This window comes from Heterocephalus glaber, unplaced genomic scaffold (genome assembly GCF_053883595.1).
Source record: "Heterocephalus glaber isolate CG9 unplaced genomic scaffold, H.glaber_assembly_v1.0 deba00000331, whole genome shotgun sequence".
NCBI classification, from domain to species: domain Eukaryota; kingdom Metazoa; phylum Chordata; class Mammalia; order Rodentia; family Bathyergidae; genus Heterocephalus; species Heterocephalus glaber.
This window is the reverse complement of record NW_028258142.1, coordinates 46,394,264-46,410,426: the sequence shown is the minus strand read 5'-3', so window position 1 is coordinate 46,410,426 and position 16,163 is coordinate 46,394,264. Positions and strand designations below refer to the sequence as shown.

Genomic DNA, 16,163 nt, shown 5'->3' with positions numbered 1-16,163 from the left:
TATGTTTTCTAGGCACATTTTCATTACCATTCTCTTTTTTCTTTTTTAAAATTAATCTTTTATAGAGATCAAGAAACAGAAAGGTTGACATACAGCCAAGAGTCTTCCTATTTTTGCTTTTATCTGCATAAGATATGATAAGATATGTAAGTCCTTAGCTTGTATTCTTTTTTGGTCAAGTATTTTAAGTCATATCTGTTGTGCTTTCTATTTTGTCAACAGCTCATTCCCTTAAATCAGTTTTTTAAAAGGCCATTGTGTCAATTATTTCAGAATGACCCAAATCACAATACAACATTCCTCATTAGATGATGAAAAATATCACAGTGAAAAGCTGGGCACATTACCTAAATTCTTATCTACATTTGTCTATAATAAACTCAAATATTTATTAGAATTACGGATAAATTTAAGATGTAAATATTTTAATCCTTTTAGTTTTAATTTTAAAACTAAAATTAGCTCATATAAATAATTACAAGAAATTATGTCATATTTTACACATTATTGAGGGAAAGTGTGTTTTATATCCAGGGTTGGCTATGTAATATCTGGAAGTCTGTTGGAACTAATAGGCAAATGATATGAATTTACTCCAGTAATTATCAGCTTTAACTGTTATACCACTTGATCTTCTATAAGCCAATGTCTGAAATAAAGTGGATGCTTTATATTACTTTTATTTTAGAAGCAATATGACATTGAAAATAATGAATTTTGTTATTTGGTATTTTGCTATTTGGTCCTGGTAAGCAAGTAAAAATCTCCATGTGAGGATTCAAAGATCCAGGACCTTTTCACCCTAGGATTCCTCTGGAATCACAAAGTCCTCTGTTTCTAGCCAGCAAAAGAGGTAAAAAGCATAGTGAGCACACAGGAAAACTTCTAGGGCAGACATAGAAGTGGATCCTATCAAATACCATTGCCTGTAACATAATCACATGACTTCACTGCAATGGAATCCGGGCCATGCAGTAGAGCTGTACACCAAGAAGAAGGCAGGAGCTAGTGGACTTCTCCATGCCTGCTACATAAATACGTTCCTAAAGATGAAGAAGAGTATTCACCTATTTGGGACTGGTTTCTAGAGCTACCTTTGTCGCTAACGTATTTTGAAAAGTTTAACAGCTTCTAACTGCTTTGCTTTTTGGACTATTTGATCTCACAGCTTACAGGATGTTTCCCTGCATTTTGTATCAATACATATTGATTATCCAGATTAACTGGTTTCATTTTGGAAGACTTACACGTACACATAACATACTTTAATCATTCTTCCCCACCACACCCTACACCCAGCCCTCCCTACTTCTTTCACATGTTCTGGGGGGAGTTCAACTTATGTAAAGTATTTTGATCACATTCATGCCCAGGATTCACTCTTGAACTCCTTCTTCCTCCTCCTTCTATCTAGTAACTCTCACTTCGACTTTTTTGTCATCTTTTTTAGATTTCACATATAAGTGGGAACATGCAGAATTTGTCTTTCTGAGTCTGGCTTATCTCACTGAACTTGATCTTCAGATCCATCTATTTTTCTGCAAATAACAAAATGTCATTCTTTTTTTTGCTGAATAATACTCCAAAAGACAAGTGTTAAATAAACATATATCAATGCAAATTGTAATTAATGTAGGCTCCAAGAGAGCTTAGAGCATGCCTCTTAGGCGCTAAGAACAGTGTTTGGTGCATACTAAGCACTCAGCAATGATGGATGAGTGAATGCATGCCTATATGCATGAAAATGCCTGAAGGGGAAAAGAAGGTGCCATCAAAGAATGTATTAGGGGAATTTAAATTAGTTTGGAGACCAAGGAAAGTCTTTCTGAGCATTATTTCTAACACTAACATTGAATCCTGAAGGATGATAAGAGTTAGGAAAGAGAAGAGTTGCGCAGTGGACAGAATTTTTCAGGCAGAGTAAACAGTATTTTCAAAAAATCTGAATGAGGAAGAGATTGATGCATTTAAGGCACTAGAAGGCCAGAGTTGCAGGAACACAGGAAGGCTGAGTGATTATGGTAAATACGAAGCTAGAAAAATAGGCAAGAACTGCACCAGGCAATGTTTATATGATATGTTCAACCTTTTGCTCTTTGCTGCATGCACAGTGGGAATCCAGTGGAAAATACAATGAAAAAAACATGATGTAATTCTATCTTCATTTTGAAACACTGCACTAGCCTTCTGTGAGGAAGTGGAGTATGAATAAAAGTAGAGAGAAAGGAAACTATTGCAGATGATCCAAATAAAATGACTAGACCAGTGTAGTAGTTTACAAGAAGGTGGAAGTAGAGCAGATGGGTTTGAAATATGTTGTGTAAAAAAAAAAAAAATTGGACATATGCAGCAATAAAGTCCTCTGGCTCCATACTGCATTTTCATTCCCCTTCAAAGTGTCATCACAATGACTGTGCTGCCAATAAAGTAGACCTTTCAAGTTGTTTAGTGTTGCTTCCTTCAGATTCTTTTAGAGTTTTGTCCCAAGTCAAGATTTGCTCACACATCAGTCAAATAGCAGGCATTTCGATTTAGGCTACATTCTCAAGGCACTTCAAACTTGATCCAGTTTATATTTTTTCTTCCATTTCACTTTGTCTTTAAGAAATGAATTAGATAATTTCATAATTACAGTGAAGATTTGTGTGTGTGCAAGTATCTTTAAAAATACCCCAAATGTTTTTGTCATTAAAATATATATTTATTAAAAGATAAATTTTGAACCGTATTTCATAATTTGCTAACATAGTACTTCTGGTCCTATTCTAATTTTTCCATTTAATTTTAGCAAGTAACCCATATACAAGGTACGATAAAAATATATGAATATTTAATTTTTTTAAATGTGTTACGATAAAAGACACAATACCATTAATCCGCCTCAGAAATACTCCCTTCACATTAAATACTCTTATCCCATTATTCTTGCCACTTTCTGAAGTGGTAATGGATGTCCTCTTTTGTGAGTGTCTTTAGTTGTGCTGTCATGGCGGCATTTGAGTCCTGAATTTTTCAAAACGTTTACCATGATCATTTTGACTTTGAGGAAGAGGCAGAAGTCACACCATGCCAGCTCCAGTGAACAAGGTGGATGAAAATACACCATAATGTTTTTATTTGACAGAAATTTTCTTAAATGTTTTCAATCAATTCAGGACATGGAGGCAACCACAAAAAGGCACTAATGAAAGAAGACTTCCAGAATTGTTTCAGAAAGTGGGAAGAATGAAGGAATAAGTGTATTTGAAGCAAGGGGGAGTATTTTCAGAACAATTAATGGCAGCATATCTTTCTACTGTAATAAATTTTTTCATCCTTATCTAAGCATTTACAGTATTTTTTTAAATCATATCACGTAAAAATGTAACAACATTATCCTTAAAGCCAGTGTTAGGCTCTTTCAGATTTGATTCTAATGATTCAGGTCTTTATTAGAATTTCTTTAGAGATAAGAACACTGTTACAGAGAACTTGAAATTTGATGCTCCTGAATTTCATTTTGCTCTCTTCTCTGTTCCCATTTGTTCTTGGCTTACAGACTTATCTCTGTCTGTATTTATCATCCAGAAAATGGACATCATAGTGATCTCCCAGAGGTATTTTGAGAGTTACTTCAGTGTTTATCAGTCAGCTCTTAAAATGATATGCTGTCTTGAGCAAAGGGATATCAAGAGCTTAAGAACAGATACATCTGCAAAATGACTGCTACCCAAGAGTACAATTGCCATGAAGACTTGGCAGATTTCCTATGGGAAGGTTATACCCATGAACAGGGAAATACCTCTGGCAGCTTCTCTCCCTCATTCTAAAGATAGAGTCTCAATCATTTAGCTATAAATGTCTCTAGTTTCTCTTTCTTTATGGCATATTGAGGCCATACTCTTAAGTGAAACAAATAGGACACACATGTGTAAATACCAAATAGTTTCTCTAGTGTGAGAAACTGAAAGTGTAAATAAGGATTAAAATGATTAAAACAAATAACTGATAATTTGAAATAGGAAGAAAAGGTTCAAAGGGGTAGGAGAAGTGGGAGGGAAAGGGGAAAGGAAAGAAAGGGAAGGAAAAATTATGAGAAAAGGAAAAAATGGAAACAAAGTCTTTGTAAATAGGGAAGGGTGGAGGGGGTGAAGGGAGGGCAGGGGAAGGGGGAAAAAACAAGAACCAAGATGCATTATGTACAGGTAAAAGCACCCAAAGATAAATGTAAATGTATTGGTTTTGCCCCATTAAGTTTATTGGTACATTTTAGGTATAAAATACAGTTACAAACATCACTGGGATCTTGTACCATTACATGAGTATCTTGGTTCTTTTATTTTTCCCCTTCCCCTGCCCTCCCTTCACCCCCTCCACCCTTCCCTATTTGCAAAGACTTTGTTTCCATTTTTTTCCTTTTCTCATATTTTTTCTTTTCCTTTTTTTCCTTTCCACTACCCCTCCCACTTCCCCTGCACCTTTAGACCTTTTCTTCCTGTTATACAATATCAATTATACATTTTTTAAATTACAATATCAAGATCTAGGAGACATTACTACAGATTTTACAGAATTTAAAAGGATATGGAAAGCATATTTCAAACATCTATTTTGAAATAAATTTGACAACTTCTGAGAAGTACCTTGGAAGACAAATTAATGAAACTAACTCTGGAGGAAATATAAAATTTGAATAGCACCTATTAAAGAAAATATATTCCTAGCTTGAAAACCTACCTATATGATGACATCAGGCTCATATACATTTTGACTGATAAATTATATCAAACAATTAAAGCAGAAAAAAGAAGGAATACTTCTCCCCTCATTTTAGGAACTCAACATTGTGCTAATCCTAAAACTGGATAAAGGTAATAGAAGAAAAGTATGAACATAGATAAAAATTTGTTTAACAAAACAAACTATTATAAGTCAGATCTGGCAGGACGTAGAAAGTGGTTTTGTTATAGGGATGGCAGTGTTGGTTCAGCATTGGAAGATCCACCTCCAAAAGTCATCATTTTAACAGAGGAAGGGAAAAAGCCATATGATCCTGTCACTAGTTGAAGAAAAAGTATTGGACTAAATTCTACAGCTGTTCATGGTAAAAACTATCAGGATACTAGAAGTAGAAGAGAAACTTCTCAATAGATTAAAGACATGTACTCCATAATTCCAGCGAGAATGCCTCATATAAATGGAGAAGATACAATGCTTTCTCCTTAAGGTGGGAAACAAGGGCAGATATGCTAACTCTTTATCTATCCATTAAACTTTGAAACCTAGTCCCCACCAAAATAGTCTGGCAATAAAATGACACAACTAGGATAGGATTGGCAAGGTAGAAGCAAAATCTTTATATGTAGATGAAATGATTGTCTACAGAGAAAATACTAAGAAATCTCTTGGAAACCCTAGAACTTGTATTTGAATTTAGCAGGATTAGAAAACACAAGGTATATATAAAAATTCAGGTCTGTGTATACTTGCTATAAATGAAGAATTGGATATTGAAATTTAAAAGTTATGTAGGAGTACAAAGGACCTAGAAAAATTATAAAACAAAAAAACAAAAACAGTGTTGGAGGACGTTTAGTACCTAATTTTAAGACTTCTTCTAAAGCTACAATAATCAAGGCAGTGTTAGTGTAAGGAAAGACATATAGATCATTTGAATAAAACAGAGAATCTAGAAATAGAACCACACATATATGGTCCACTGAGTTTTGAAAGATTATTTAACATTAGCACTTTATAGAATATAAACTCAATTCAAGAGCCAAGGAAGAGATAGTGTTTGCAGCAAATGGCACTAGAACACCTGGTATCCATATATAAAAAATTATCCCCAACCCTTTATTTCCATACATGAAAATAACTAGAAGGGATCTATGAACCTAAATAAGAAAGCCTAAAAGTATAAAACTTTAAGAAGAAATTATAAGGGAAAATATTTATGAATTCAGGGTAGGCAAGAACTACCTAGTATACAAAAGACATATGTATAAAAGAAAAAATTTGATAAATGAGATTCCATCAAAATTTAGAACTTTAAATGACATCATTAAAATGAAAAGTAGTCCTTAAACAGACCATATTTACAATGCATATAACCTATGAGCAGAATATATAAACAATTCTTAGAGCTCATTAATAGACAACCCAATTAAAATGTAGACGTAAGAAGATGATAAACACCCAGTACAGCACAAGGAAAGGTATGCGACTCTAGAATCAGAAAAATACTAATCAGCACAATAACAAGATTGAATTATACGCTCATCAGGGAGATGAAGTTAAAAGTTTTAAAAGCCTTGTCATAACTTTTTCTTTTTGTTGGATTCTCCCCCTTTGCGTTTAATTTGTCACACCCAATGGCTTCATTCTGCTAGGTTTCCTGGGGTTGTGATCCTCATTGTCTTTTCCTAGGGTATTGTCTAAAATTTTTTGGAGTGCTGGTTTGATATTCATGAACTTCCTGAGGTGCTCTTTATCATGAAAGTATCTTATTTCTCCATCAATTTTGAATGATAGTTTTGCAGGGTACACCCATCTGGGTTGGAGGCTGTTTTCCTTTAGGGCTGGAGATACATCACTCCAAGTTCTTCTTGCCTTGAGGGTTTGCATTGAGAACTCTGCTGTGATTCTGTTGGGCTTTCCTTTGTATGTGATTTGTTTCTTTTCTCTCACTGCTTGTAGAATTTTATTCTTCTGTTGGATTTCTGGAATCCTAACTATTATATGCCTATGTGTAGATTTTTTTTGATCAAGGCTATTTGGAGTCCTATATGCCTGACATATCTGTATGTCAAGTTCTTTTCCCCTCCTTGGGAAGTTTTCTGTCATCACTTCTGTGAACAATTTTTTTATGTCATCTGCACTCTCTCCTCTTTCTTCATTGACTCCAATCAGTCTTATGTTATTCTTCTTTGCATCACCTAGCAGCTACTGGATTGATTTCTCATGTTCCTTTACAACTTTAAAGCAATTTTTCTTTTCCTGGTCACTAATTGCAATGTTTTCTTTTATATCTGAAATACTATCCTCACATTGGTTCATTCTGCTGCTCAGACTTTCGATGGAGTTTTTAATCTCCTGGAAATCTGTTTGCATCTGTTTTATGGATACAATTTGTTTCCTATGTTGGGATTCCATCATGTTCCTGAGCTCCTCTATTTTTTTATCTGTGTCCTCCATAGATTTATGAATCATGTCTTGCACCATGAGCACAATCTTTGCTGTCATCTGAGTAATTATTTCTGATTTCATTTTTCCGAGATCCTCTCTTGTTGCCAGTTCAGAGAGTCCAGGTAGTTGAGTATCAGATTGTTCCATCTCGTTTCCCTTTAGGGTTGCTGTAGATGATCCAGAAGTCTGTTTTTGAGGCTTGTTTACATGCCTTCTCATTCCCACGGTGGGGGGCGCTTCTGGTGCCCATGCGGCTCACCTTCTCTGTCCTAGGAGCTTGGGATGGTGGGGGGGGAGCTTCCCTCTGGGTGCTGGGACCAGCTCACCTTCTCTGTCCTAGGAGCCTGGGATGGTGGTGAGGGAGCTTCCTTCCAGGTGCTGGGACTGGCTCAGCTTCTCTCAATGTAAATGTATTGTATACCTAAAATGTACCAATAAAAGAATTTAAGGCAATAAAAGATAGAGTCTCATTTCTGGCATTCTCTGGCAATAATGTTTACATGTATCAAATGTTCAAATTTTAAATATTTTATTTGAAAAGTTTTCATAAAATGTGTACTACTTTACCCTACAAATAAGTAGGTGAAATTCTTTGATGACCTATTATCCTCCAGAAAAAAATTGAGGAAACCATAATTTTTGCCAAAAAAAAAATGTTGTTTCTGCCAAACATATGAATATTTATAACCTTATTTTTCTCACTTCCTATCTATTGGGATGTCCCTCATTTCCTCCTTGATATATATACCCCAGACTTTCATGCACATTCTCTTTTCACTGTATTTTTTAAATCTTTACAATAATGCCTTCTTTTTACCTTTTGCCACCTGCTCTTTCTTGGCACATAGCCACCTCCATTCAATACTATGCTGTATGTGGCCCAAAGCAGAGGGAATTGTGGGAACCTTAAAAATTCACTCTGTGGTTCTGATTTTAGTTTGAGTATGAAAGCAGTTCAAGATCATAAAAAATAGCATAAGTTTGCTTACAAATGCCAAGGTGTTACTTGTCATTCTGGGGAGGAATCCACATACTTCACTTGTCCCAAAACTTGTACTTCTTATTCTACCAAAAAAAGAGCCCAGGACTCTTTAAGTCTTGGACAGTCGCTTACACAGGGAAATATGAGGATCGAAGGTGCTCTACCTTTGTTCGGAGGTTCCTCCTTACACAGATCTCTGATCACATTGCTTCTTGCACTTGGCATAAAAGACAAAAATTTTTACTCCCTGAAAAAGCAAAGTGTACAGAGAGAAAAGGTTGACCTTCCATCATGCAGATTTATTGCCAAAACACAAATAAAAATCTATGCAGAAAAGCAATGAGTCAGGTGAACCTTCTGCTCAATGGTGAAGTTCCAGTTATGTGAATCACTGGAAAGGAAGTGTGTGTGTGTGTGTGTGTGTGTGTGGGCACATTTGTGTGGCTGTTGTTTCTCTGCTTGTACATACCTGCTGTGGTCCTACTTCTCCCCCTGGGGACATAGTCTTTTTATGGTAATGATGGTAATTAGATCCTTTCTCTTTTAGAGACTCTTAATCATCATTTGGACTTGAAGCCAGTATCTCTACCTCAGAACAGAATGAAAATTCAGGTTCTTAGCCTGTGGTACCCATAGTCACTCTCCCAGTATTGTGAGAATTTATTGAGCGAGCTTACAGATGGACACTCTATTAGACATAAATAGCAATGCTGTTACAGTTGGATGTTTATAAATACGTGCTCTAATGCCAGCAATGACATAAAATTAGTGGATTGAATCAGATTCTTAGTCCTGTTAGCATCATATTTTTTATTACAGTGGTCCCAGGAGATGTAGTATCAAAGAATTCAGTTGTTGTTCTGTCAGATTAAGAAATAATATCTAAATCACATTAGTAATTTATTAAAGCTCTATGATTCATGAATCATTTCAGTGTTTAAAAATTATTTTCTATTTTAAATCTAGTAATACTAGTAGAACATCCTTTTATGGACCTAAAACTTACCTCATCAAACTACAATAATATTTCCAGTGGATAAATCTGTCATCTTTTTCAGATTGCTCAAAGCTTTATAGCCTTCACATCTTCATTTTTCTCACAGTGCTTTTTATTTCTTTCAATCTGTCTTTATATAGCTACTTCTCTATTCTTCTTAGATGTTTCATAAATATCTTGTGAGCTGTGGCAACCAGAACTGCAAGCTTATGACACATACACAATGTTTGTGTAAAATTCTCAGATTTTATTTACATATAATTGCATTTATGATTTCTTTTACTTGTTGGCAACACCTTTCTTAATAAGATCACTATATGTACTAAATGAATAATGCTTAGGAAGTAATTAGTACGGTGCTTGTCATGATAAGCACTCAACAAATGTTAATAATCATTACTATGTAGTTTAATTTTGTAATATCTTAATGACTATATACCATGTGCCAGCCAAATTTAATTTTTAAATCTAAGGCTTTCCTCACTGAGGAATGTGAAATGCCTTAATCAGATCAACGTTCATAATACTCATCTCTGATCTACTCTCTTTTATTAATTAAACAAATTCCCTCCATGGATACTACAGGCATTGTGTAAGGTACTGGAGATACAGCTGCAGATAGCTACCTTCAAGAGATCTACCACAAACAAGGAAGACTAATAATAGATAGTTGATTACCTATTATGTGGTGTAATGAGAAGAGCAAGATCAATAGGACAACATAGAAGGGAGAGATAGCCTAGTACAGAGGTCCAGGTAGGTTTTCTAGAAGAAGTGACATTAACAGAGACCTGAAGGTGAATAGAATTAGCCTAACAGAGGAGCAGGAAGGAAGATAAAAGAAGAGAGATTGCCAGAAAGACTAATGTGGATACCACTTGGAGATAATAGAAAATTGTGCTTATTGTGGGAGTTCAGCCCAATTGGAGAGGGGAATAACAGCCAGAGAAGGCCAGAGGAGTGGGCTGGTACCAGACCTCAGGATGCCTTGGGATTCACATTAAGGAGACTGGACTTTGTCATCTACTCTGCTCCGAAATAATTGATAGCTTCTCTTTATCTAGCCAGTACCATTCAGTCTTCTTAGTTGGATTCTATATAGTTTAGCCCTATCTCCTTTTTGTATAATTTCTTCACATAACCCTGCCACTGTTCCTACATGTCAATACTTTCCTCATTTCCTTGGTGATATGTCCTTCCTCAAATTCTACAATTTAATTCAGGATGCAATTTCTGAGTGACTGGTTTATATCAGGCGTTGTGAGATAGCATTTCTCCAACCTCTTTCATTCACTCATTCCACAGAAGTTTATTATGTTATCAGATATAGATACTACTTTTCCAGTACTAGTGTCTTAGCCACTTTCCTAGTAACTGAGATGAAATGCCCAACACCCACAGCTTAAAGGACAGGTTTATTTTGACTCACCTTTGAGAAGTGTCTGTCCTTGTACGGTTTTCGGCATGGTGGAAGGGCCTGGGCAGAGGAAAGCTGCTTATCTCAGGGTGAAAAGGAAGCAGAGAGAGAAAGAAGCAGCCAGGAAGGAAATGCACCCTTTCTGGTCCTTCCCTCAGGGGTCCAGATTTCCATCCAGCCTAACAGCAAGTGAGCTAAAACAGTCAGCACTCATAATTCAGCTTTTAAGATAAGCGCATGAAGGGAGGACATCTAGATATAAACTACAACAACTAGCTTTTCTCTTTTTTTCGGTACCAGGGATCAAACCTGGGACCTCCACTTGAAAGGCAGGCACAGTGCCACAGAGCTACATCCCCAGCCCTTATAACAATTAGTTTAAATGACACCCTCTTTGAAAGCCCTGACAATTCCCAAAAGAAAAGAATCAAAGACATGAATGGTCTTCAATATTCTTGGAAGTGATTCTGTGGTTTAAGGAAACCCATTACAGGTAACATAGATCATCATAAAATTTTAGCATAGATTTTTAAGTTTCTTTTATATAGCTGTAAGTTTCTTTTTTATTTATTTTTCAATTTTTATTTTTTATTTTTACATGTTTGCAATACATAATGACCTTTGTGGGGAATTGGTACATGTACATAACACATCTCAATTCTTTTTTAAAAATTTTATTAGTACATGTTTGTAGTACATAATGTTTTTATACCTTAAGAATTGGTACATGTAGATCACACATCTTAATTCTCTTTTTAAAACTGTTTTTATGCCCTTCCCCTCCTCTTCCTCACCACTTCTCTCCATCCCTTAGTCACCTTCCCATTTGCAAAAGATCTATCTCCCTATTTCCTATTATCCATGTTTTATTTTGCTCTTTCTTTATATTATGGGCTTCTCAGATAAGAGAAATCATGAGATAGTTAAGCTTATGTCTCTTATTTATTTCACTTAACAGTATGGTCTCAAGGTGCATCCATTTTCCTACAAATGGCTCAAGTCTGTCCTTCTTTATAGTTCAGTGGTCATTTTATTCTCACTTGTAGTGTTACTGCACTAAAACACTAAGTACAGACTGTCAGTTCTGGAAGGGATGAAGTGAGCCACTCATTTAAGTGATTCATCTTGGTGCAGTCAGTGAAGGCTAGTTTGGATTTTGTCTTCTGCACATTGACATGCCTGAAACCACACTGCAAGAAAAGAAGGTCTCTTTTTACCTTAAATCCCTGAACATTGTATCATATTTATTCCTCTTTTAAGACCTTGAGATGTGCTGCCAATCACCATCAACCCCTTTCTTCATGAACTTACAGGTTAGAGAACAGTCGAAATTGCTTTTCCCTCTCTCACTGACATCTTCTAAGCCCTGTCAGGTTTCCCAAACCACGTCTTGCAGATCTCACTGGCTTCAGTGTATGGTTTTTATTTGTCTGATTTTTCTGAAAGAGTTTCATTAACAACCCATAAAATCTTAGAATATGCAGGATTCTCTATTTTTATTACATTTCATGGTTGTAAAATCTAGAATAAAGAGAAGAGACAGTTCTAACTGCTCGATATTGAAACTATTTTTTTAAAATTACTATGATGCATTTACTAAAAACATGCTGAAATGAAATCAATGATGTATTATACATAATCTTTACATATGTATGTAGTCTTATTCAACAGTATATTAACCCCTATTATTGGAATCAGATAATACAAAGTTGTTATTCTGAAAACATTGTAAGCTTGTCTTAGCTTGCTTGAAACTTTTCTTGCTTTTGTATATCTTCCAAATATGGTGACTTTTTTTAATTGCTCAGAAAAACTAAAATAAAAATGAGAAGTTCAGGGAGTTTCACCAGTTTATTTCTACAGTGTCTTTCATTCTTAGGGAAGTAGTCATAATTAAATGGACTATGACAAGGGCCCTTTCACTCTTGGACCTAGAGCTGAGGCCTATTGGCAACTCAGGGTGGGCTGTCTCATTTCTGTGGCTGATGCTGTATCATTCTTTGGCTTAGAGAATTGGGACTTCTGAAGCAGCACCTTATAGGGAATCTTAAAGTCTGTATTATTTTAATGTCCCCTGCCATGCCCCCCTTCCTATCCTTTTACTACATGTGTGAGAGTGTGGGGTGTGTGTGTGTGTGTGTGTGTGTGTGTGTGTGTGGTGTGTTATACTGGAAACAGATGTTATCTAGTATCTTAAAGTATCACTGTCCAAAAGAGATAGGATGTGAACTACATATATCATTCTAAATTTTCAAGAAGCCATATTTTTAAAAATAAATAAAAACAGGTGAGACTATTTTAAATTATACATTTTACTTAGTCAAGTATATAAAATATTATCATTTCAACATGTACTTAAGGTAAAAAGTCACTGAGATGTCATTCTTTGTCAGTACTGTATCTTTGAATGTGGGTGCGTATTTTACATTTACAGCACATCTCAGTTTGGACTGGCCGCATTTCAGTGGCTCAGTGGCCACTTGTGTCCAGTGAGCACTGGATGGTCAGCCTACATCAGCACATATCTCCTTCTTGGCATAACAAAATCCCATTTGAAATTGCTGGCTTCTGATATTCCAGCTGTTACCCTGAATGTGGTTCACTTTACAGAAGAAGTTATGTGAAAAGAAATCCATAAATATTTTAATCTAGGTTCGAACACATGTTCATATACTTGCACAAATTAACATCTGGGCATTAATGACCTGTCCATATACCCTCCTATATAAACCTGAGAAATAAAACACTTTCTCCCTCCCATGCTTTCTGAAAGCCCATGAGTTCCATGCTGGCATTAAGTAGTTACCATATTTAGTGTTGTCAGAGCTGCTGACTCATGGCCTGTGAATGGCCCTGATGCCCATGGTAACTGTCTGACAGAGAGCCAATAATGGCTGCCTGTAACCTCTGAAAAGCTGACCTTGTAACAATATCCACATTTTGGGGGTTGTTTTTGCTGACATACTCAAAAACTGTTTTCAAAACAAAGGTATAACAAAGTATTGAGCTTCTAGAAGCAGTTGTATTTTAGGTCACTAAATTATCTGAGCATGTCAAGGAGGGCAAAACAGCAAAGAAATGAATGTACACAAGGAAGCATCCTTGAAAGCTGGCACTTGGACTACAGGCGTATCATACTTGGGGACAGTAATCTAAGACAACATGGGCATCCAAATGAAATAGACCTGTCATGAGAGCTATTTGCTAACTTTCTCAGGATCCTTTATTGGTTCTGTATGACTGAACTATTTGAAATTCAATTTGCATTCTCAAAATTGTGAAATTTATCCCATTCTCTACCCTAAAAGTACATCTCTCAAGCAAAACTTCTAAACAAAGGATATAAGATGCTCTCCATTAATTAATAAGTGCTAAGATACTATTAAATACTTAAAACAGGGATCAAATTAGCAGTACTGGCTAGATATTGCTCTTGTTAGTGGATAATTTGATCACTGACACCACGCTTATCTACCCACATAAAATTCAATATCTTTCTTCTAGTCAATAGCATGTACTGCTGGCCTTGCCTTCAGTTGGAGTACAAGTTTTTAGATGCTTCATTTTCACTGGAGTCAAGATCTAGAACTCTTGTGCTTTTAAAGTCTGTGCCTGACCTAATTTCCAGACATACTCTTTCTGTTACATTTTACCCTGGAGCCCAAACTGCACTGACAGTAAAATGACCTTGGGGTAAATATCTCACAAAATCACCAGAAAATGTTTCACTGGCTTCAGTGATGAATGGCGAGTTTCACATAGATGAAAGTTTTCAGTAACCAGACAAGTGAGTAGAGTGAGCATCAAGCTGATGTTTTGATTGTCATCACCAGAGAGCACTGGAGGACTCTCTCTAGTACCCACCTTTTTTGCCCCAAGGGAAGAGTGGTGGTAGAGAAGAGTCAAATGCAGCCTTGAAGGATTCATGAAATCAGAAGGTGAAAGAAATTATATTTTTTGGAAAAATAAAATAAAATACAGGAACCTGAAATGCTTATCAACATGTTGTATTTAGCCTAACCAATTTGCAGCAACAAATTGAAAGTTTACAAATTGGAAGATCTCTTGTTAGAATCTGGATCTCCACGTTGAAGTTGAATAATGGGAAATATGGCCATAATGGACATATGACTACCTGGCACAGAGAGAGCATCTGCCTTTAAATGACACACGCACTTCTCCTTTCAACTTTATCACTTCTACTCTATTGTTTCTCTAACACTGAGACCTAATATCATGAGCCATTTATCATCAAATTTGTGTTGTTGTTTATTTATCGTTAAAATCAGGATTTTTTGTGCACTTAGATACAAAAGGTGACCGAGGGCTGGGGATTTAGCTCAGTGGTTCTGCCGCCTGCCTCAAAAGCACAAGGACCCGAGTTTGGTCCCCAGTACCAAAAAGCAAAACAAAAACAAAAGGTGACCAAAAATTGATAAAATTTTTTAAATTATTACATTAAAAAGACACATTACCATTGATTCCTTTCAGAATTTCCCCCTCACTTTAAACACACTTATCCCATCTTTCTTGCCAGTTACTGAAGCAGTTCTGGAAGTCCTATCTATAAGTGTGTTTATGAGATGTGATCAAAAATACAGTGAATGCTGCTGTCAAGTGTCATCCAATGAAAGACGGACAAATGAAAACATTACAATGTGTCCTTATCCACCTTATTTACCAGATTTGGCATCCATTTGACTTCTGGATTTTCCCCAAGGTCAAAATGACCATGAAAAGTAAACATTTTGAATCAATTCAGGACATCAAGGAAGCCATGCGAACACAACTAAAGACATTCATAAAGGGGCACTCTCCAGAACTGCTTCAGAAAGTGGCAAGAACAATGGGGTGAGTGTGTTTGCAGCAAGGAGTAGTATTTTTGAGGAGGGTTAATGCCAATTTGTCTTTTACTGTAATAATTTTTTTATTTAGATACAGCATATTTTTCTGTCATACCTCATATATTTCAAAGGCGGCAACAGGAAGAACAGACCAAGTAACCCCCTTATAATGTCAGAGAAATTAAGAGAAAGTACATTACTTTGTGGCAGTAAAATATATATATATTAATATATACCATATATGTATATATATGCACACACAACAGCCAAGCACAGTACACCTGGGTCTCCCTGACTTTCATTTAACCAACTTTCCCCTAAAAGGTCAGCTGGACGTCCTGAGTTTCCTACCACTCATTCAGTCACCACCACAAAGTCCCTGCTTGTAAAAGTACAAAATATACATGTATGCACATGCACGCATAAACATGCTTGCACGTGTAGACACACATACACACACACACACACATACCTCACTCTTCACTAAGGCAAACACCCACTTCCCCCTTGTTCCCCTTACAGTTCATTTCTTTGAATTCAATTTTCTCCACAAAGTGATAAAATCTGGAGGACAGAAATTGAAAATGGCCCAAATTCCAAGGAAAGACATTTCTCAAAGTGTTTGGTGTAGGCCTTAGGTAAAGGAGTCCCAGTGGCTGTTTGGCTATAGGGTGACCCTGTAGTAATGTCAACTTCCCAAATGTGGTGGGTCAGGCAACAGATTAGAGGTTGGGAGATTTGGGAACCCGGATAAAA

The 16,163-nt window shown here is 36.1% G+C and overlaps 1 protein-coding gene across 27 annotated transcripts in view; it reads left to right on the top strand.

Moving 5' to 3' along the window:
* Positions 1 to 16,163, top strand: part of Dtna (dystrobrevin alpha) — a 374,420-nt gene that overhangs the window by 137,548 nt on the left and 220,709 nt on the right. The gene's annotated exons all lie outside the window — the stretch shown is intronic.